The sequence below is a fragment of the Thermobia domestica genome, chromosome 16, assembly GCF_964235325.1.
Source record: "Thermobia domestica chromosome 16, izTheDome1.hap1.1, whole genome shotgun sequence".
Classification (NCBI taxonomy): domain Eukaryota; kingdom Metazoa; phylum Arthropoda; class Insecta; order Zygentoma; family Lepismatidae; genus Thermobia; species Thermobia domestica.
Window position 1 is genome coordinate 11,693,438 of NC_137469.1, and position 11,761 is coordinate 11,705,198.

Here is an 11,761-nt window from a genome sequence, read left to right on the forward strand (position 1 = left end):
CCCAGCATTTTAATATTACACTGTAAAAATTATCAGCTCCCAATTCAAAAAAATAATTTCATTTAGAGTTGAATATTACACCATTCAATAAAATATCCCTGATTTCGTTCTCAAAGTTATCCGATATTTTGACTCAGCTCCAGTTTCTTAAATTTTGGAAGAAGCGATCGAGTGCTATTCTATATATAAAACTTTATTTTATTATTATTTTTATTATTACACTTTTAATAAAAATATGAAAAAATGTTTGAAACAAAAGTTTTTTTATTATTATTATTTATTAATTTGCTTATGCGAGTAGTCAGATTCTAAATAAATAAATTTTAAAAAAAATCACGTTTAAAAACATACTTTCAGTGTGATTTGGAAGTTATAATTATTGTTCAAATAAACAATTAATTTATTTTGGTATAATTAACAGAAAACTCAAGACGACTAGTTATTTATCGAACAGGTCCGGTAAATTCCTCTTTCGAGACGAATTATTTAGTCCGAATAGTAAAATATAGAAAGGTGAGACAGATCATTCTCCTGTAATAATAATAATAATAATAATAATAATAATAATAATAATAATAATAATAATAATAATAATAATAATAATAATAATAATAATAATAATAGTAATAAAAGCTTGCCTGTGGTCTTATTTGATTGCTTTGTTTCCTCCCTTCTATCTTTATGTTTTGTTTGACTATATGACTAAAGATACACAATTTGGATTAACAACTTATCGCTACAAAGAATCTGGAATAATTAGGTGAGAAAGTATGGTATTCATTGATCAATTTAAATGAAGTTGTTCGTTGTTCGTATAAATAACAACTTTAATGGTGGTAGTACGAATCTATTTGGTCTAGGAATTAATTCGTGCGGGTGGACAAGAGATGGCGCAACGAACGGAGCGTCCCACAGTTCCGTGTATCCACACATGTGTTGCAAACCCCTGTCATCGCGTATCGTTCGTAGTATAGGGCAGTGGATTAAAGCGTCAACAACACCAGTTTGTAGTTAAGTGAACATGGCGCAATTTGTGCCTGATAAAGTGTTTTTGCGGGGTGTCCTGCTGCATTACTTTAACATGCAGAAAAGTGCGACTGAAAGTCATCGTATTTTGGTGGAAGTGTATGGTGACCATGCTCTAGCTGAGCGAACGTGTCAGAAGTGGTTTGCACGGTTTAGAAGTGGTGATTTCGGCTTGGCAGACCAAGAGCGAGCTGGACAGCCAAAAAAATTTCAAGACGAAGAATTGACAGCATTGCTCGAGCAGGATTCGTGTCAAACGCAGGAACAACTTGCAGCAGCATTAGGCGTTGATCAAACAACAGTCTCCAAACGCTTGAAAGCCATGGGAATGATTCAAAAGATGTCACATTGGGTTCCACATGAATTGAAAGACAGAGACGTTGAAAGACGAAAAACCATTTGCGAATTGCTGCTTCAACGACAGAGCAGAAAGGGGTTTCTGCATCGAATTATTACGGGTGATGAGAAGTGGATCCATTACGAGAACCCTAAACGAAAAAACGCCTGGGTGAAACCAGGTGAACCAGGTCCATCACAACCAAAACGAGATATTCACTGTGCAAAGGTTATGCTGTGCATATGGTGGGATATGAAAGGTGTGGTGTACTATGAGCTGCTGCAACCGGGTGAAACTATGAATGGAGAACGTTATCGACGACAATTAATGCGTTTGAAGCAAGCTCTGGCCAGAACACGACCAGAATGGGAGAACAGACATGATAAACTTATTGTTCAACATGATAACGCTCGCCCACATGTCGCAAAACCGGTCAAAACCTATTTAGAAAATGTCGGATGGGAAGTTTTACCCACCCGCCGTATTCACCAGACGTTGCTCCTTCGGACTACTACTTGTTCGATTGCATGAACAACGATTTGATTGGACAGCGGTTTACTTCTTCAGATGAAACATGGGTCTCTGACTGGATCGCTTCCAAGGATGAGGACTTCTTTCGCCACGGAATCCGTACATTGCCTGACAGATGGGCGAAAGTGGTGGCTAGCGATGGACAATATTTTTCTTAAGGTATTTATGTATTTTGTGTTTGTACTACAGCTTCAATGTGTGCGTACCAACCGCACCAATTAATTCCTAGACCAAATACATAACAAAATAATTAGAAAATCGGCGTTGCTTCTTATCTAATTCTCTATTTTACAATTGAGGGAGTGAGCGCAACAGTGGTCTAACCCGCATTTTTTAAAAATGGAGAAAGATCAAGTTAAACTTAAACATGTGTGATTTTTGTACAATATATATACGTACAATGTATGACACATTCAACCACTTGTGGTTGCTTTAGGTATATTGTACAAAAAGCACGTGTTTAACTTTAACTTGATTTTTTCCATTTTAAAAAAAAATGTGGGTTAGAGCACTGTTGTGCTCACCCCCTCAATTGGAGTTATTTCATGTTCTAAAACGAAGACAATAATACTAAAACGACGACAATAATAATAATAATAATAATAATAATAATAATAATAATAATAATAATAATAATAATAATAATAATAATAATAATAATTAAATTAGTGAATGAGTGGGTGGGTGGTGGTGAAGAAGAAGATTATTATTATTGATTTTGATGATTTCAATTCACACTTGTGTTATTTGTATTTCACAACTTTTTACGTAAGAAAAGGCGGACTGTGGATGTAGTTTAAAGTGTTATAACTACAGTTATGATTTTGATAACAATCATTTAATGAGCCAAGCAGTATAAACAGTAAATAAATGAACAAAATATTGGTTACTTATCAGTAAATCCTCCCGTGGGAGAACTAAATAATCTTCTAGTGTATCGAAACAATAAGCTAATTCCGTCTTCAGTAGTAAGGTAAGAAGAAACTAAAAGAATATTTTAATAAATATAGGAGTATTCTTAAAGGTGTAATAAAAGAAGCAAAGAAAATGCACACATCAAATAGGATATCTAAATCTGATAACAAGAACAAAACACTATGGCAAGTAGTAAATGAACAATCAACCGCATCAAAAACGCAAAAAATAGAAATTAAAAAAATAATTCAGCATGGCCGGGAAATAACAAATAAACAACATATTGCAAACCTACTTAATGATTTTTTTGCCAACGTTGCGAAAAAATACTCAAATTCTGAGTCTGAAAAGACTAACAACATAAAATTATCTAGTAATTCTGTATCTATATACTTAATACCTACCACAGAGTTAGAAATAAGATCGATTATTAAAAAAATGAAGACGAAAAAATCTTCTGGGCCCGACGATATTCCTTATTACTTGCTTAAAATGTGTGCCGAATATTTTCTTATACCGTTGACTGATATATGCAATTCCTCTCTTGAAATGGGAACATTTCCAGAAGATCTTAAACTTGCAAAAATAAGACCTATACACAAAAAAGGATCAACTACTGACCCAGGAAATTATCGTCCTATCTCTATTCTATCTGTTTTCTCCAAAATTTTAGAAAAAGTTATGTATAACAGATTGGTGCCCTTTTTGGAAAAGAATAATATCTTCACGAAGAGCCAATTCGGGTTTAGAAAGTGCAAATCAATTAACAATGCTGTAGTTGCTTTTCTAAGTGATATATATAAAGCGAGAGAGAGAAGAAATAAAATATATGGAATTTTTCTGGATCTCACAAAAGCCTTTGACCTTGTTAATCACAAAATTTTATTGAATAAATTGCGTAATTATGGTATTAGAGGTCATGCTAATTTATGGTTCCACTCCTATTTGACTAACCGCATGCAATATGTAGAAATAGGTCCAACCAAGTCAGAGGTAAGACACATTAGGCACGGAGTTCCACAAGGATCAATATTAGGTCCTATACTTTTCCTTATCTACATTAACGATCTTCCTGATTATATAGTTCCAAACAAAAGCGTACTTTTTGCGGATGATACAAATATTTTAGTTGAAATTCCAAATAACATTTGCTCCGAGGAAATCATATTTAAGAACACGACAGATAAAATTACAGAATGGATAAAAGCAAACCAACTTAACTTAAATGCAGCGAAAACAACTATAATGAGTTTCAATGAAGGAAAACTGAACTCTCTAAATATACATCAAATACGTATAGACGGGGAACTCATACAGGTATCTGACTCTTGTAAATTTTTAGGGATAAAATTGGACTCTAAGTTAACATGGGACGATCACGTGAATGATTTGTTGAGGAAACTAAGCGCGAAAATATATCTTATACGTAAAGTTAGTAAGATTCTAACTACAGAAACATTGAAAACAATTTATTTCGGATTGATTCAGTCAATTCTATCGTATGGAATCATTTTTTGGGGTAATACCTGTTATGCAAAGAAAGTGTTTACTATGCAGAAGAAAATGTTACGAATAATGTTATCAGTCCCGTTTCATACACCAAGTAGACCACTGTTTCAGAAACTTAAAATATTACCATTGCCGTGTATATACATTCTAGAAACAACATCATTTATACATATGAATAAAAGAAACTTTCAACTCAACTCGGACCTACACGAATACAACACAAGAACAACCAATCATATTCATATCCAAAATTTCCGTCTAACAAGAACTCAAAATTCGTTACACCACATAGGAATAAAACTTTATAATAAATTACCAGATCGTGTCAAACGAATGCCAAACTTGCAGTTTAAAAGACACCTCAAGTTACTGTTACTCAAACATCTTTTCTATGGTTTAGATGAATATCTTCACTGTGATCTTTCTTTATAATGTAAATATCAAAATTTATTTGAATTTTAAAATATATAAAACAAGGTAAATTTATATTTTCTCTAAAAGTACACTTAGTTTGTTTTATTGTTACGTATATATTTTATATTATTACTTTATATATTGTATTATTATATATTATTTTTTAATAATTGTAATACTAATTGTAGCGTATCTCTTGCAATTATTATTATTATAACTTGTAATAGTAACTGTATCTCTTGACGAAGCCATGAACGCTAAGTTCTTACGGCGGAAAATGAAATAAATAAATAAATAAATAAAAGAATAAAACGGATTAGAGAAGTACGGTATGGGAAAAGGAATACATAGCACCAAATAAATATAACACGAGAGATGGATACTAAAATCACAAGTAGAGCACAATGAGCGGAAGAAAGAACTAAGTTGAAGGAAACGCAGTGTCTAGGTTACCTCACTATTGCCAGATCCAAAATATACATCAAAGATAGGTAACCACATTTTATCAATGTTGCCAAAATCCAGATTTAAAGCTGGTTTATATTTATGAATAAAGAATAATTCTTTTATCTTCTTTGCTGAACCTATCACATTAACTTGCTTTATGTTGTGTGTTGTGTTGTTTTAGGTCAAGTAACAATCCTGAGAAACCTTTTCTTGTAATTTTTTTTTTTTTTTTTTTTTTTTTGTCTAATCAAACACGCAGATCGGTCCAAGCTCCTGAAACAGTTATTCCCAAAGAAGTAAAAACTTGGATAGGAATTCCTTACTTTCCGAAATTATCGACAAAAATTCATCGCATTCTTGCAAAGCATAACATATCTGCTTTCAGTATACCATCAAAAAGTTTAGAAAAACATCTTACCGGCTTTAAAAGTTATTTTGTTGATCCACTAAATAGGTCAGGTATTTATCGTGCTCAGTGTAAATGTGACTCCTTATATATAGGTCAAACCAAACGCAATATTAACACCCGAATTAAAAGACACATTAAACAATTAAAAAAAGGTATGTCGGGGTTATCACTTCACCTAAAACAACATACACACAATATAAAGCAGGTTAAAGTGATAGGTTTAAAAAAAATTAAAAATCATTCTTTATTTGTAAATAACTTACAAGCCAGCTTTAAATCTGGATTTTGGCAACATGGATAAAATGTGGTTATCTATCTTTGATGTATATTTTGGATCTGGCAATAGTGAGGTAACATAGACACCACGTGTCCTTCAACTTAGTTCTTTCTTCCGCTCATTGTGCTCTACTTGTGATTTTAGTATCCATCTCTCGTGTTATATTTATTTGGTGCTATGTATTCCCTTTTCCATGCCATATTTCTCATCCGTTTTTATCTTTATTACCTTACTACTGAAGATGGAACTTGGAACTTTATTGGAAGATGGAACTTTATTACCTTACTACTACTTGTTGTTCCGATACACTTGGAGAATATTTAATTGTTCCACTCGAAGATTTATTGGTAAGTAACCAAGTTTTTGTTAATTTGAATCATCCTCTCATGCACCTATATAATTTTTTATAAATCAGTTAATTGTTTTTGAACGTTTGTCATAAGAGCAAGAACAACTCTGAACCTTATGATGTATAGGATCTATCTAACAATTAAAGTACAACTTAGCACTAGTAAAATTAAACAATATTTTCTAATCAAGAAGACATTCGAATTAGATAGAAATAGATTCTTGTACAATTCATTCTTAAACACAAATTTTCCGAAATCGTTGTTTCACGAATTAAAAAAAAAATAAATATAGGTTAAACAACTGGATAATCGAAATGAAATTTAAAAGGATATAGAAACACATTCAGTCATGAAGAAAGAGTTGAATTTTTTCGTGGCGACATCATTTTAGTAAGTTTTCTCGGGCTATCATCCAGTTGAAGGTATTGACATCTGACGTTTCGAATGCAGACATCGCATTCATCTTCAGGGATTGTAATATAGAGACCAGAGACGTGAGCATATATATACAGGGTGTTAATGAACTATACCGACAAAATTTAACAGGTGATTCCCCACATCAAAATAAGAGAAAAAGTTCATATGTACACTCATGTCCAAAATTATTATCGCATATCTATAACTGTCTTGTTGTAAGAATATAATTTGATAATTACTTTGCATGGTACTTTTAATACTGATACGATGTGTATAATTAGGAAATGTATATTTGTGGTAAATTTCATAGCAAAAGAATTATAAATACGAAAATTAGAATGAGTAAAATAAAATATTGCTAAATGAACAAAAAAAAAAAAAAAAAAATCGTTTTATTGTTCTTATTTACTGCTCTTTTGACATGAAATTTGCCACATATATGTTTTTGCCTATTATCCAGATACTAACATTATAAGAAATACCGGGGGAATTCGTTACCAAATTATATTTCTACAACAACATATTTATAGACGTGCGATAATAATTTTGGACATGAGTGTACCTATGTCGAAAAGTGCATACTTTTAGAGCTAGGGCTGTCCAAAATCTCGAAAAAGCCAAATTTCAAGAGGCACTATTACGAATTCGAGAGACTGTGGATGGTGGTCCTTATTAGCGTAAAGGGAGTCACGCATACGCAATCCAAAAATGCATATTTCATTAATGTTCAATGGGTGTACAGATTATTCGCTGCAAGGTGAAATTCCCAGATGTGCCATCAACCGAATTTTGAGATATGCTCTGACTTTATGATTGGTACAAAGTAGGCAAACGATACACCTTGTTAGCAGTAAACACGGAATCCTGTGGGGCGACGTTAGAAGTGTTAAGGATCGTCAGCAGCACTATCTCTCGTACTCGAGAAAACGCATGGTGCGATGTTTTCTTTCATGCTTATAAGTGAAAAAAACGTGAAGTATACCGTGACGTTATTCCGAACACAAAGAAACATGCAGCTGCCGGTTCCTAACACTTCTGCCTTCCCTCCGAAGCATTAGATGTCCACAGTTGTGAAGGCTTACCTCCTGCCTACTTTGGACCCTTCTTGAAATCAGGGTATATCTGAAAACTCTATTGAAAACATATCTGAGAATTACACCCTATAGGGAATACCCTCTACACCTATTGACAATTGATGAAATGTGCACTTTTGGATTGTGCATGCATGGTTTCCTTTACGCTGGTAAGAACTACTATCTACAGTTTCTGGAATTCGAAATAGGGCCTATTGAAGTTTAGCTTTTTCGCGACTTTGGACAGCTCTAGCTCTAATACTATGCACTTTTCGCCATAGGTCCATATGAACTTTTTCTCTTATTTTGATGTGAGGAATCACCTCTTAAAGTTTGTCGGTATAGTTCATTAACACCCTGTATAATTATTTAGAGGCAGAACTATGAATAGGGGCTTGTGATTGAATGAGGGAAATGCTGGCTACTGATTGGCTGAGGGATGCTGACTCCTGATTGACTGTTGTGGCTACGAGAAGTGGCTTTGTTGGATGTCTGTTTTTTGATTCTCAAAAAGGGTTGACGAGATAGAGCTGAGTTGAAACCCACTGTTTCTATTGAGACTGTACCTCTCCCGTGAGATAGCTCTGGCTTCCTTTATTGTTCTGTCCCAACAATTGCTGCACTTGGCTACTGCGGTGGTATTTGTAAAATCAATTTTGTGTCCAAGCTCTAGGCTATGCTCTGCTAGTCCTGATTTTTCGGGTTGTTGAAGTCTTATGTAACAGTTGTGTTCTTTGCATCGTTATTCTATCGTACGTCCAGTCAGCCCTATGTATGCTCTGCCACATTCAGTCATGGAAACAATCCAGCATGTTACATGCGGTTCAGCTACCCTCTGCATCCTTTTAAATTATTATCTCTTTTTTTTTTTTTTTCTTACTCTTCCCTTTGTATTAATCCCGTTATTTTACCATTTTAACATGTGTAGCGTGCATGTAATCCTGGAAGGAGATAGAAAATTTGTGTGTATAGAAAATTACGAGAGGTGAACATGGTGAAGAACGTGAAGGTGTCTTGTAGCACAATTACCCTTTATGTAGTACTTGGAAATCATAAGTAGATTAAGGTTTAGTAGATCAACTCCGAATCAACTCTTCTGTATCAAGCAGATGTTAGAGGAAAAGTAAAAATATGATGATATGGTTGACCCAATGTTCATGAACTTTAAGAAAACCTATGATTCTGTGAATAGAGATAGACTGTGTAATATCTTGGAAGAATTCGGAGTTTCTAAGAAGAAACATAAGGCTATTGAAAACGTATCTTACTAGGGATGACTCTAAAGTTGAACTTTGAATCTGGGGATAACCTATATAGTTTCTAAAAGGGTTTTGTCGAGCAAGTTCCAAAACAAGTTTTAATTCCTTGCGCGGAAGTGAACACCCTTCGGGGTTGGAAATATATAGAACAACTTGACCTACAGTATATACCCTATATATCAAAGTACTCCGCATGACTAGTAGATTAACAAATATGCACTACCCAATTATATCCTATGTCAGGGCTATAAACCCAAAAAATGATTATTTCAATATAAATTATCCTACATTAGTGAATCTCATTGAGGTTAAATTTGGACAATGTGGGGAAAAAATGAAATAACTTTTATGTATTTAGAAAAGATCACAGTGAGAATGGGAGGCACATTTCAATATTTGTAATGCTTAGATTAAGACTGAGCAATTATGCTTCAGAATAGATGTTCCCTTCTTCTTCTTTCCGTGTGTAGTGAAGCAGGGTTCACTGTTTAGGTAATGAAATGCAAATTACCGTAGTCTTGACTAATGAAAGTGTTTAGCATTCTGAAAGAGGAATATACAATATATATACATTTTGTAAGCAGGGGCGTCATTTCAGACTTCGCTTGAGGGGGACATGAACATCACCGACATAAAGCATTCACGTTTTGTACTAGTATATTAGTATAGACAATCGATTAAAGTATATGTATTCTTCAAACTTGGGGGGAGGGGGGCAATTGCCCCCTCCTGCTCCCCCTAAATGACGCCCCTGTTTGTAAGTAAATATACACCTTCATTTGTAAACCCTTCTCTTTATTGAACTGTACCTACTTGGCAGAGGAACCAAATGATAACCAAACGTTACAGATTATCTTGATGATCAACCTTCCGTTTGAAGCAGTCTTAACCCGTTTGGGATGTGGCTTTAATCTATTCCTTGACTTTCCAATCTTTACACAAACATTGAAATTCTCCATGGAAAGTGGATTTTGGGGCATAATCTAGAATAACCCAGATATGCTCAATTGAGTTCACATCTGGAGATTGACAAACTCATGGCAGTTTTTGGATGCCAATTTGTGTCTGCCAGGTTTGGGTGTTTCTGATAGTATGGCAAGTGAAGTTATCTTCCATAAACAAAGTTATTATTTTTGGAAGCAAACCAGTGGAAAATATCGATAAAAATGTCAATTTATTTAGCGCTATTGAGAGTGCCAACATATTCCAGCAATTCGGAACGTCCAGAGCTTCAGATGGTTCCCCACACCATCAGTGAAAACCCTGTATGTTTGACCGCTGGTTGTAAGCCGTCCTAGTGGAATTCTTGAAGAAGTTGTCCCCAGACCTTATGCGTCCACTGGATGAAAATTGGAAAATATAGACTCATCAGAGAAAATTATCTGGCGCCACAAGTTAACATCGCGCTTAATGTTTGCCGCCTAGCAATGTTGGCCGTGGAAAGTAAGGACAGTTCTTCCATGATAGCTTAGTGGATGCACTGGCCGGCTGCAATCCAGTTGGCTCATATTCAGATATTCTGTCAGGTCTGCACTCTTGCACATAGAATAGAGTTCGACACACCTTTTGGTAGCCCTTAAAGAACGAAAATGTGATATTGTAAGTCTTAGTTTTACATGTAAATTTGAAATTTGTAATAACCTATATATATATATATCGGGTGTTCTAAAAATGGCGCCCACTGACCACAGAGCATTACCCTACAAGTCAACATAAAGATATATATTTAGATCTACAAATCTACCCAATAGTTATATCAGGGGGCCGCGGTGGCTCAGTGGTGGAGCGTTCACCTCTGGTGCTTGGGGTCCCGGGTTCGATCCCAGCCCCCGCCAAGTGAACTTTGTGGTGGACAAACACCGTGTTTTCTCGGGGTTCTCCCGTTTCCTCCCACTTTCTTCATTCCACCATTTCATTCATTTCCCATTATCACCGTCTCCTTTAGCCTAACCGGCATAACCGTGGGACGTAAAACTCAAAGATTTCATTTCATTTTTCCAATAGTTATATCGATTCTTTGCAGATGGCAGCTGAAGTCGATATTGCTTAACATTAGCATCACTTATAAGTGTAGCGATAGATTCAACTGCTTGTTGTATTCGTAGAGTAATGCTAATGGCTCCAAGTTAATATGCGACGTTGCCACATTGTGAAATTTTGATTCCTTATAGCGGCTGAAGGAGGCCCCGGAGGGCATACCATGGTATAACATTTTCTCTTTATTTTGGCCTGTTGAATAGTGCTCTGTGGTCCGTGGGGGCCATTTTTAGAACACCTGACATATATATATACTTTATACTTTGTTATAAAATGAGTTGGTAACACTGTTAATCTAGTGGTAGTGAAACAATATATCCCTGCTAATTTTTGAAAAGAGATGAGTTGTTTTTAATAAGGAATGATATTAATAGTATATGTACAATCAGTGACAAAAATTATTTCTATTTGATGAAATTTGTTCCGAAAATAACTTCAGAATGGAAGGATAATTTGAGTATACTTTTTAGTAAGTTAAAAAGAATATAATTTTCTGTACGTTCCTGCCATACCACCGTTATTCTCAAAATAAATTTTACTAAACAGAAAGAACTTTTGTCGCTGACTGTACAACCATTAAATATTATTTTATCTGTCATTTATTTATTTATTTATTTGAATACCAAGCTTAAGACTTCTCTGTTCTAATCGTATATATTATTTTTATTTCCTTAGAATGGTGAAGAAATCCTTGCTCCTGTGGAAAAACTTCAGATGGTGTACTAACAAATTGTTCACCTGAACTTTTATTTTCGAATCT

At 34.5% G+C, this 11,761-nt stretch overlaps 1 protein-coding gene across 1 annotated transcript in view; it reads left to right on the plus strand.

Moving 5' to 3' along the window:
* Positions 1–11,761, plus strand: part of Ctns (lysosomal cystine transporter cystinosin) — a 167,707-nt gene extending 155,946 nt beyond the window's left edge. The window contains exon 12 of the transcript XR_014128700.1: positions 11,677–11,761. The gene's annotated coding sequence lies outside the window, so the exon portion shown is untranslated. The remainder of the gene's footprint in view (positions 1–11,676) is intronic.